Below are 12,291 nucleotides of genomic sequence, written 5' to 3'. Positions count from 1 at the left end.
GTACATCTAGCTATTTTGGGCATCATGTTATTCAAATGAAACTCCTAACCAAGGTATTTGCTGACCTACCTCACAGAAGTATTGTGAGCTCAGCTATTAAGCTATTATGAGGCAATCTAGAAACATAAGATGCTGTATAAGCCTTAATGGTACTGTCTCAGTGAGTAAATCAGAGGCATTGTCTCCTTCCTTTAGTCTTTTGTGGTTATTTCCTGAAGGAAAAAAAAGGACCTCTCCAGGGTGACTAGGTCTGAGCCTGCTCCTAGAAGGTCACTAGGGGGAACTGAATTTGAAGACTATAAAGCCATGGACCATATTTCTTAATTACTTGGGGAAAGTTGATTTTGTTTGTTTTTTAAAGATTTATTTATTTTAGAGAGACAGAGAGGGAGGGAGAGAGAATATTGAGTAGGGGGATGAGCAGAGGGAGAGAATCTTCAGATTCCTGGCTGAGTGCGGAGCCCCACTGGGGGTTCCATCTTGGGCTCCATCCCATGACCATGAGATTATGACCTGAGCCAAAACCAAGAGTGAGGCTCAACTGACTGAGCCACCGAGGTGTCCTGTTTTTTTTGTTTTGTTTTGTTTTTTAATTAGTAGAAATTTTTTTCAGAGCAATTTTAAGTTCACAGAAAAATTGATCAAAAAGAACAGGGAGTTCCTACACACACACACACACACACACACACACACACAAACACACACAGTTTCTGTGATTATGTCTTGTATTAGTGTGGTTTGTTTGTTATATTTAATGAACTAATATTAATACATCATTATTGACTGAAGTCCATACTTTATATTAGGGTTTACTCTTTGTGATGTACCATCTATGGGTTTGAAAATCAGTATTTTGAATAAGCTAAAATGGGGGAGGGGAATGCAGTTGAAATCATACAAACAATATGTGAGGAAACAATGACAAAAGAGACCACATTTTAGAATGGAGAATGCCTTACATCATTCATTTACACTGTAATGGAATATGCTAAAGAAAAGGGGAATAGGCTGGAATGAGAATGCACATCATCCTAATGAGGATGATACAACAAAATATTGATAGAAATTTATAATGAAAGAATATTCTTCTGGGGAACCTGGAGTCATGCAAATTTATTTCAAGCAAATGAGGTAGGACAAGTCCTTAAAACTCTCCCCTGCAAATGGTCAATAAGAGCCTAAAATCAGACTTAGGGTAAGCCCTGGAGAGATATCAGGGTCACAGAAAAAGGAATTTAAAGCAAAGAATATAGTAGGGTAATTTTGAGAGTAGTTCATATCTGTCAAAAATAAGAGCTTGAAAATGTTTGAATTGTGATTTTATGAAGCCAAAAGAAATCTTTGAGAAAAGAATGTTCAACCACTTTCTTATTTGGTTACCTTTTTTCTTATGAAGAACCAGACTTAACCTGTCTGGGGCAAACCCCTCACCTATTTCCCTCCATGAAATATCACCTTATGATTTTTTAGAACTACCAATGAAATATGGGGCATTGTGAATGAAAAAGTGTTTTAGTGAGAATTCTGACTCCTTAAGTTCATGTAAGGAGCTTACTTGCTATTAAATAAAAAACAGTCTTGAATGCTGTAATAATGAGATCACACAAGAGAGAACAAATAGACAAAATACCAGGCTTTGTTGGATCTTAAGCAGTCATCACCTGTAAGAAGCACTATTATCTTATGCATCACCAAAGAAGGGAAAGATTTCCCAATTATAATTTTAATAAGAATCTTAATTTGAAATGTGTAACTATGAAAAAAAGTGTGCCTTAGAGTTGATGAAATACAGCTTATGGAGTAATCTAGAAGAGAAAGAACTTGATTCTTTCAGACTCCATTTAGAAATGTATTACATTGCTGGTAACATCTTTAAGGGACCCTCAAATAGTTTTGAGTTTAATCCTCCATTAGAGAGTTTTCTGTCCTTTTTGCCATTATATTTTGTTCTATTGAATTTTAGTTATTTGCCAAAAATATCACTGAGTTGCTCAATTTTAATCTTCTAATTTTGAGATACTCTTCTCAGAAAAAATTTGGTTTGAGTCAGTATCAGTTTCACTTAATTTTTCTCTTACTTTACCTGAACTCATTAAGCTTTGGTTTTCTGATCTGTTAAAAAAAAAAGTATCATAATAGTGCTTATTTAAAAAGTTTATTATGAGGGACAAAAGAGCACAGTGCCTGGCATCTCATAAACAATAATAATACCAGCTATTGAGATTATTATTTGGCATATTGGAACCTTCTTTCTCTACCATCTTCTAACTTAAACAAATTGATTATTCTGTGTGCCTCAGTTTCTTCATCATAAACAAAGATAATGACACTGGTCTTCAGGTTCTTATAAGGGTTCAGCGAAGTAACTGAAACACTGTATATCACCTTCCCTACATTATGCCAGCCATATTCTGCTGATTAACTCAAAATGGGATACTAGTACCTGACATCCTTTGAGCACTTCTGTGTTCAAGCGCTCTGATACGGTCATTGACTCCTTTAGTTTTCACAGTAATCTCAGGAGGTGGCTACAATTATTTATCCCCATTTTACAGGCAAGTAAACTGAGGAACAGAGTAGTTAAGTAATGGTCACACAGCGTTGGCAATGCGGAGTATGGAGTCCAGGCAGCATGTCTTCAGAGCTTGTGTGCTGCTCAAGCTCCTTCCTCACTAGCTTTGACTTTACCATTCAGAATATTACAAGGGAGCCTTACCAGATGAATGAGGCCTTCTGCTACGCTAAAATATTAGGGAAATAACAATAATCCAAGATATGAGTGGCAGCCACAGATATGCTTCTCAGTGAAGGCAAAGGCAAGGCACAGGACACCATGTTAAAGAGGAGGATTGCTCACAGCTACAGCATTTGGCACGCAGCTCAAGTTGAGTCACTGACAACTCTGCACAGCCACATAAGCTGGGGAATAACATGGAAGGTATTTGACAATCTGTATGAACACGTAAACCCAGTGTAATAATGAGCAATCTGTCCCTAAAATTAGCAAAAAAAGAAATAGTTCTAGGCAAATCCGGACATTTATGAAGACAGCCATGTTTTAGGGTGAAAGGAATGGAATACTTGTACTTGAAAATATTTAATAGATGAGTCAAATGAAGTTTAAGGGAAGGCAAGCAAATATGCTAAAATGGTATAGGGAGATGGACAGATTTAACAATCCAGGGCTCAGAAAATTACAAGAAAGCTGGTAAGAATGGAAGAAGTATAAAAACTGGAAAATCATGTTAGCTTACAAACTCAGACCTCCATTGTATTTGCAAGTAATAATGCAGAGTTTTAAGATTTCATGTTTCTTAGTTTCATGTGTGTTTATGTGGGTTCCTAAGCAAGATCATAAACTCTGGTGAGTGCCACGGTGCCGTGGAAAGCATACTAAATTCGGGATCAGAAGAGAGTTATCTAAGCCCTGGCCTGCCTCCCCAGCCAAATGCCCACAGACACACCACTTCCTCTCTGGCAGACTTGTCTACCCAAGAAATAAAGATAAGAATATCTACTTAAAATAAGAATGCATGTGGAAGAACTATATAAAATGTGTATTATGTCACAAATGTGAGGTATTCAGAAGCAGGGGCTCAAACAATGGTGGGAAATTAGAAGACAAACACTTGAGGTCTGAAGACCCGAGGTCATGACTTTGTGACTCAGCAGGTCCATGACTTTGGTGCAGAGTAATCCAAGGATGCTACTTCATCTCTGGCTTCCTCATCTGCAGACCAAATTCATGGTATTTAACTACTTCAGTGGACTTCTGGGTGATACACTCCAACTCTACACGGTAGGTAGGGTTTTCTAGCCAAGAGAACCATGAAACAGTGGGGTTTTTTCTGTCATTGTTGTAATGATTCTCATAAAGTCTGTAAAAGTTCTGGACATGAAACAAAAATAAGTATTTGTTGGTTGATGAATGTAAGTGCATAGTTATCTTAGTGGAGGAGAACCAGATGTCAAATAGAGAGAGGATCTCTTATCTACTCAAGAAATGCGTGTTGTAAGATGCCTTCATGGGGTAGTTGGTCCAAATCATCTCTCAGTGTCCCTTTCGGTTATATGGTTCTGGGAAATCAAGTAGAGACTGAACAAAGGACATAACAGCAGAAATGAAATTACTGCTTTTCTGTAGACAGTGCTATTTGTCTGAAAATTGTAAAATGTAGATGGGAAGGAGGAAATAACAGGTCTGTGATTCATGACACTAAATGTTAAGAAAAGGTGGGTTTTCTTTGTGGCTATAAAACAAACAAAAAAGTATATAAACCCAGTATTTAAATGTTAATTTGCTACAGCACATCATATGTTTATAGCAAGAATTTGATAAAAGCATCAGATTGAAAACAAAACAACAAATCTTTTCCCATTGCTCTATGCTTATAAAGAAGACACCCAGCCGTCTCCAGCAATGCATATTTACATTTCTACAGGGAATACCCTGACCCTTTTTGCTGTAGGGACCGTGAAACAATGCTTCCATGATGGGTAATATGAAATATTTCAAAACAAAGGAAAACCTTGTGGTTTCTTAGATAAAGAAAAGGATACCCTATCTTGCATTTCTCGTACTTGCTGCTATGTGCTTGGTTTATCTATTAGCCAGTATACCCTGGGTGCTTTGTAAATGGCCTTCAGACTTTCTCAGCTATCCACATTGTAAAACAGAAGTTTGAAATACAAAATGCTTAATATGGTATCTTAGATGTTACAAATTTTAGAGGAAAATTGGCAAACAATTGAATTAACGAGGCATTGATTATTCATCTGAAATAATACCCAGGCACAGGGCATGTTTCTCCCTAACCTTTCTTTCTCCAAACACACTTTTATCCACTTTGAGTTTACCTTATACTGCAGCATAAATCAGAGAGGAAAAAAGAGCTCACAAAATTCCATAGCATTCCATTTTACAAACTGTAATAACTAGGCTGTTCTGTAAAATGTCTGGTCAGGGAAAAGGCTGAAAGTACTGACTAAAATGAGGTCTGAGTTTCTTCTGAGAATTATAATTCCTTGGGCTCTTCCAAATCCTAGATGACATAGATAATGGAAAATTAATTTTAATGCTAATGATATGCTTAAATTGGCAAAGATCAGTAGTTATTATGGCCTGGTTTTTGTTCATGTCTTAATTTTGCCATCCTAAAAATTTGAGCAGGTTTTAAAGTACTTAATACAGCACTCCCCAGACTCCAGTATTTACCTTCCTCCAAAAATCTTTCTTTCATGATTTCACTTTCCTTCCACATGTAGAAGTTAAGTAAGAGGGCTTTGGAGCAAGACTATAACTGAATTGAAATCCCAAGGTTTTTGCTAAGCTATGTGACCATGGGCAAGTTATTTGACCCTTCTGTAGAATGGGATAACATCTCACGAGATGGTCATTTTACGAGTGAGTGAAGAGGAAATGAGACAGCATATACAAGCTGGTCTAAACAGTGTCTGGATTAATTTAGGATTTCTAACAGATGTTAGTTATTATTACTCAATCTCATAAATGAAAGTATGTGAATATTTAAACTTTTTCTAGCAGATGTTAAAAGTACTTTTGAGTTTTCTCACTTCTGCATTGTAATAAAAGTTGGCTTATTAAAACTATGTGAAACTGATGAACTCCACCCAAAGGAAATAGATTCTGTATGCAAACTAAAAATTGTTAGTGAAATGCAAATCTGAACAACTTTAGTAAACTGTTGGATATTTTAATTCCGAACTCTTCTGTAACTCTATGAAGTATGCCTTAAAAACTCTTACAGATATGTGAGTTTGGAATTGATTTTGGCCTTGGTGTTGGGAAGGACACTTTTGAGTAAAATAGAATTTTAGAATTAGAAAGGACTCAGATGTGCAAGTATAACATGGAACATGGACTTGGACTGTGAACTTGGACTGCTGGAGTGAGAAGCCTGACTTACAAGCTTTGAGACTTTGAACAAGTTACTCCACCCCTTTGTCCCTTAGTTTTCTCATCTGCAAAATGAGGGTATTATTAGTACCAACCTCATGGTGCTTCTATAAAGATGAAATGAGCTAAGATATTTGAGAGTGGAATGGTGCCTGACATCTCCAGTGAGTTTCCACTAAATGTTTGCCATTATTATTATCATTATTTTTCAAATGAGGCTCTCAAGGTTGGGAGAGGAAGTGAATTTCCCAAGGTCATATTTGAGTTTGTGGTGAGGTGTCCTATATTTCTGACTTTCTGTCTGTTGCTCTTTTCACTCTAAGACCAATATACTCTTCATCTTGGCCTTGCTTCTAGGCAATGCTTCAGTTCCTACATTCTTGCACCTATAGCTTAGCCAGTGCAGATTTGGTCATTGATCTTTATGCCAGTGATGTCTGAAGATTGACTTTGGAGAGTGAAAGGGCCAAGTTCTATTCTAGATCGAGTCTGAAATTTCTGCTCAGTTCCCATCTGTGGCCTCATGAAATATGAAAACAAACAAAAACAAAAAAACCAAACTGCAGCGAAGCAAGAGATGAATATTAAGAAAAATGTTCAAGAAGAAATACAAACTGTAGCTATTCCTCAAAGAATTCATGAGGTACTTAAGCAAACTACTTGGACTCTTCCCCAAACCTGCTAAGTAGAGGCACACAGTAAGAGCATTTGGTGTTCAGATAAGCTGGGAGAAGGGCCTGTTTGCAGTTCCCCTGAGGAAATTTCCCTGTAGGAAATGAGCAGCGGCAAAGAGAAAGGGAGACAAGAAATCAGTAAACCTCATTTTCTGTTTATCTCTTTGCACACCTTCACTTCACCACCCACTGTGGCACCTAACCTATTTAATCTCCTGTGTCATAATTCCAGGTGCACTCATCAGCATGCAAAAAAACCCCACATATGAAGGTGGATATATTTGCATATGAAGATGGATAAATCAAATCTGAAAATGGATAACGATATGAGCAAGTTTATCAGTGTATGCTTATAAACAGCTTTTCAGTTAGACCTTGAGAGCAAGGACCATGATAGTCTTTCTAAAAACTAGTGTAGGTTTCTTTTTTTGACCTAAGTTTTTTGGTTTTGTTTTAAGCAAATTTCCCAAATTTATTTTGAATGTTAAAAATTGGGTGTCTGCTAATAGGAAGTTGCTTGAGCTTGGATGTTTGTGCTAAGATTTCTTTAGGCACAACTTGTCCAATTTTTTCACCAAAACAGACTTAACCACAGCCAAGAGTGTATCAACGGTTAAGGACAAAACCTGAAGAGCACAGCCAGAAGCAGAATTTTTTTTTCAAATTTCCCATATGTATAACATAGAAGTTAAGAATATAGATTCTTGAAGCCAAGTGGTCTGATCTTCAATCCCTATAACACCATTTATTTGTTAACTAGGTGACCTTGAACAAGAAGCCTATGCTTCCTTTGCCTCTATTACTTTATCTGTTAAATGGGGGTATTAATAGTACCCTTTCTCTGGGGCTGTTATGAGGATGGAATGATTAATTCAAGTAAAGTACTCACAAGAAGGCCTAGCATAAGGTGAGCACTCAGTAAATGTTAGCTCTATTTTGAAGATACTCACTTGTATTGCATGCTATGACATACTCTGGTTTGTTTAAAAGAAAAATAATGGATTCTTTTTTTTTTAAGCTTTTATTATTTATTTGACAGAGAGAGAGCAAGTGAGCACAAGAAGAGGGAGCGTCAGAAGGAGAGGGAGCAGCAGGCTTTCCGTTGATTATGGAGCCCCACACGAGCTTGATCCCAGGACCCTAAGATCATGACCTGAGCCAGAGGCAGGCACTTAACTCACCATTCAGGTCCCCCAAAATAATGGATTCCTACCGTCAAAAAAATCATCAAGTAATTTATCCAAGAAGAATATATTGAGGACATATGAAGGACTGAGGCAATGCTAAACATTGTGAAAGAGACAAAAGATAAATAAAACACACAGTTGGCTCTCAGGAACTCTAAGTCTTCTAGAGAAAAATGCATGAAGTAGAGGAAGATCCAATAACAAAAATAAATATTTATTTAAAATATGTATTGACCAACTACTATGTACCAGATTTTATGAAAATTAGCTAGACTCTAAGATAGCCCTGCTAAGTAGATATTATTTTCACCATTTTACAAGATCCCATGTGGAAACATGCTCAAGTCACATGATTTGCAGGTAATGTTGCAGGTAATTCACAGTCGCGTCATTTGCACAAAGGTTTAAAATCATGTCTCTCTGTCTGATGTCACAGCCTGTGCCTTTTCTACTGCACTTCCATAATTCCATTTCGTTAAATATGTGGTCTTGGCCTGGAAGTTGGAAGCCCCAGATAATGACTGGTAACCAAGGAGAAACCGAAATGGGAAATGTTGTGTAGGGATGTTTAGAAAATGAGAGGAAAAAAAGAGATCTCAAAGAAAATCCAAATCCTTGGCTCCATATTGGAAAGCCTAAACTTGGGCAAGGATGAAGGAGAGAGGTGGGTTTGGTGGCGTCAGCTGGGGACACTGGGCAGAGAAGTGTTAGGGGGAACACCTGGACTCAGTGCGGGAAGGGTCTCGTCCAATCAGCAGTCTTCTGTGGGCACAAGCGCGGGGGTAGGTGGCAACGTGGAATCTGCAAGTTCCAGCCTGGGGTAAACAGTGAGCCAGAAAAGCAATTAAAGCAGAAACAGATGAGGATAATTAGAAGGGACAGCTCCAAAGGATAGAAGGAGGCAGTGAAACTATAACAGAGGATTGAGCTATTTCTGTCCATCCCTTGATGTCTGGAAAAATGGTCTTTTTGGTCCAGACTATGGTACCACGCCCTAAATAACACTGCAACTGTTCTCAGCACCGTACCCTTAGTTTGGATTCAGTGGCATCTCCTAGATTCTGCTCCCAAATTACCCCAAATAGAACAGTGGCCCTTTGGGCATCTCCATTTGGATGTTCCACAGATTCCTAACTCTACTACATCAAAATTCAACTTCTTATCTCTTCACACAAAGCCGTCTCCTTTTTCAATAGTCACCATTTTAATTTAATGGAACTGAATCCATCCATTCATCTAACACTGAAACTAATTCTATGTTTAAATAGTGAAATGCTTCCCTCAAGCTTTCTGTTTATGTGCTACCCCTCTCTTCTCTATCCAAAGTTCAAATGAGTTGATTCTTTGGATGAAGATATGTCACTGCCATTATGGGGTGAGTAAGGAGCTGCTGGCTGATAGAGTCCCAGGAACCCACTGCTGGCATGTTAAGCCAAAGCCATGAGGTTGCCAGGGCTTATTTCCCATAACTTTATAATGATCTAGGAGGAAATACTGGAAAAGTGTATCTTTTGTGAGAGAAAAGAGAGTCAGAAAAGTTGGGGATGTCCAAAAGCTTCTAAAAAGAGAAATGAAAAAGGACTAAGAAAAAACAAACATTTCCCACTTTGTTATTCTGTGTAGAGAACTTGGTCATAAGGAAATGGGCTTAGAAACTTTTCAGCACTGACTCCAGAAAGGTGAAGGCTGAAAATACAAATTGGACAGTCCTTTCTTCTTTCATTCTGCTGTCCCCACTACTCCTTTAACCTCTTAGATGTGTACCTTCATTAGATATGACAGAGAGGTCATAATTGCATAATTTGGCTTTTCACTAAAGTCCTTATATATTGAACTTTTATTGATGTAGCCCCAAAGTCTTGGTGTAATATTTATATTATGAAAGCACTGACATCATTTCACATAATTTAGTGTTCTTGGTATACTCAAGAGCCAAGAACAAAACCTAGGGGGCACAGGCCCGAAGTATGCTGGCAGGGCTGTCTGTGGGAAACCTCTTGTGTGTCCGTGCAGGTGTAGATTAAAGGCGCTACAAATTTCTAAATTGCATTTTCCCTAAGTTTACTGGAGGTTTTAAAGGTTAAATCATACTAGTCAGCGTGAGAGATCCCCCTACCCTGTGATATAAGTTGATACATGAGTTACCCTTTTGAACTATGTTGCTCTATTAATTTTTTTTAATTTGCCATGCTACCCCAGGTAAGTTATGTAAACTGCTCCAAACTGCAATGTCCTCACCTGTGCAGCAGAGACAATAATATTGCCTAATTCACTCACCATTTTGAAGATTAGACAAGCAATTCTGACACACGGTGTATGCTCAAATAATGTTAGTTGTGTAATAACAATAATAATTCCACCAGTGGACTACTGATTTTGAGATAAAGGAATGAACCCCCAGAAAACTTCTCTACTCCTGCTATTACAGAAAGGGGTAGGGAAAAAATATCTACAGAGTTCCCTTCATAGAAAATGCTTGGGTTTTGCCTTGTCTTTCTTAGCGACCACTTCTATTTCTTTTAAATCAAAGTACTATAGGCACATAATTTGAAAAGTTGACTAGTACTTCAGGAATCATGGTGGAAAGAGCAGCCACCTGCACAATCTCCTCCCCACCCAAACCCTGCTCCCCAGAAGTAATCCTTTAATTATTTAATTCTGGAATTACTAAGTAACATACTTAGGGTAATATTTTTCTCTCTTTCTTTATATTTCAATGTTAGAATGTATCCATTGGCTTCTAAGTACGGGAGATAAGATTGATGCTTTTTAAAACTTTACACACATTTCTTATCTGCTAGGAGACTTACTATATATATATTTTTTTTTTTTTGAGACTTACATTATATTCAGCATCTCTGTTTTTTCCATTTTGGTCACCATTGAGTCATATGATGTGCTGTGATTGCATTTGCCTTATTACACGACTTTTTCGTTTTCCTTGGAGTTAACACATACCATGTTTTTGGCTTGTTTGTTTTTTCAGCTTCTTTGTTTTCTAGGTAACTGTTATTAAGGTATACTCAAATCTCTGCCTTATCTATAAGACTGCTGTAAATATATTCTCAGACACACCGGGTAACTTATCAGCTCCTTTTTTTACTCTGAGCCTTGTCCCTGTCACTTTCTGCTACTCTGCTCCAATCTAAATGTGTTACCCGTTGGGAGTACACCTAGCTGTTCTTGGGATTTCCTTTGCCATCATCCTAGAATTTCTCTCTTCCCTTTGTTGTGGTTCCCCCACCTTTCTCATTTTTGATTTAGTTCCCTGTTTTAGTATATATATATACATACTCCAGTAGCTATCCAACAAAGATGCAGGGAAGGTATATTGTTTGAGCCCTTACAAGGCAGAAGCTGTTGGTTGCCACCAACCCTTCTCGTCAGAGTGATAGAGTATTTAGTTGAGCCCAAGATTAGCTGCTCAGATTAAAGACTACATTTTCCAGCCTCTTGAGCACTGATGTGGGAATACTGTGACTAAAATCTTGGAGAGTAAACTAGGAGCAAAAGCATAGGGACCTTCCATGAAAGAGAGAGCTATAGTGCACCCTTTTTCATCCCTAGAATGTGGGTGTTATCATGAACTATGGGGACATGGCTCAAATCTAGGGATGATAGGGCAAGAAATTGCAAGAAGTCAGGGTCCTGGAGGACATTAAGGGGCAAGGCCTCCATGCCAGCCCTGGACTAAATAACCCTGTGCTCTTATATAAGAGAAAAATTACTTTTATCCTAAGGAATAACTTGATCTTACACCTTTCATGGAAAAACATCTCTTTTATCTTTGTGCTTGACTGAAAATTTGGTTGAGTTTAGAATTCTAAGTTGGAACATTGTCCTTCAGAATTTTGAAGTTTTTTCTACATGCCTTCTAGCTTCTAGTATTACTGTTGAGAAATCTGTTGCTATTTTGATTCTTAATACTTTTGATAAAGCTTCTTATTTTTACTCTCTCCCTGGAAGCTTTTATGCTCATTCTGATATTTCATGATGGCCTGCTTTGATATGGGTCATTTTTCATTTGTTATGAAGGGAATTTGAGGGTCCTCTTCAAAATAGAAATTCATGTATCTCTGTACTGGGAAACTTTCTTAATTTATTTCTAGGATAATTTCTTCTCCCTTCTGTATCTATTTATGGAACTCCTATTACCTGGATATTGGACTATTTAGATTGATCTTCTAAATTTCTTCTGTGTTCTTTCATAATTCCCATTGCTTTTATCTTTTATAAATCTATATTCTTACATGCAACCCTTCTATTGAGTTTTTATTTCAATCATTTTTCATTTATAATATGCTCTTTGTTCTCCAAATACATCCTTTTCAAATAGCAACCTATTTTTTAAGGATACTGATCATGTTTTTAAAGTATTTTTTTCTCTTTCCTGAATTATCTGTTCCCTCTGAATATCTTTTTATCTTTTCTCTGCTTTGGTCTCTGTCTGTCATGCTGGAGCTTTCTTCAAATATATATTTGGCCCCATGTTCATATTTAAGAACAATCTACC

General features: G+C 37.4%; 1 long non-coding RNA gene across 1 annotated transcript; it reads left to right on the top strand.

Annotated features, from left to right (window-relative positions):
- The first annotated feature begins 992 nt into the window (after positions 1-992).
- Positions 993-8,004, top strand: LOC140616839 (uncharacterized). The gene is made up of 2 exons (XR_012017173.1): positions 993-1,131; positions 7,631-8,004. It is a non-coding gene; the product is annotated as an uncharacterized lncRNA (long non-coding RNA).
- Positions 8,005-12,291: the final 4,287 nt, after the last annotated feature.

This window comes from Canis lupus, chromosome 25, assembly GCF_048164855.1.
Source record: "Canis lupus baileyi chromosome 25, mCanLup2.hap1, whole genome shotgun sequence".
Taxonomy (NCBI): domain Eukaryota; kingdom Metazoa; phylum Chordata; class Mammalia; order Carnivora; family Canidae; genus Canis; species Canis lupus.
The sequence above is the reverse complement of the archived record's forward strand: the minus strand, read 5'-3'. Positions and strand labels throughout refer to the sequence as shown.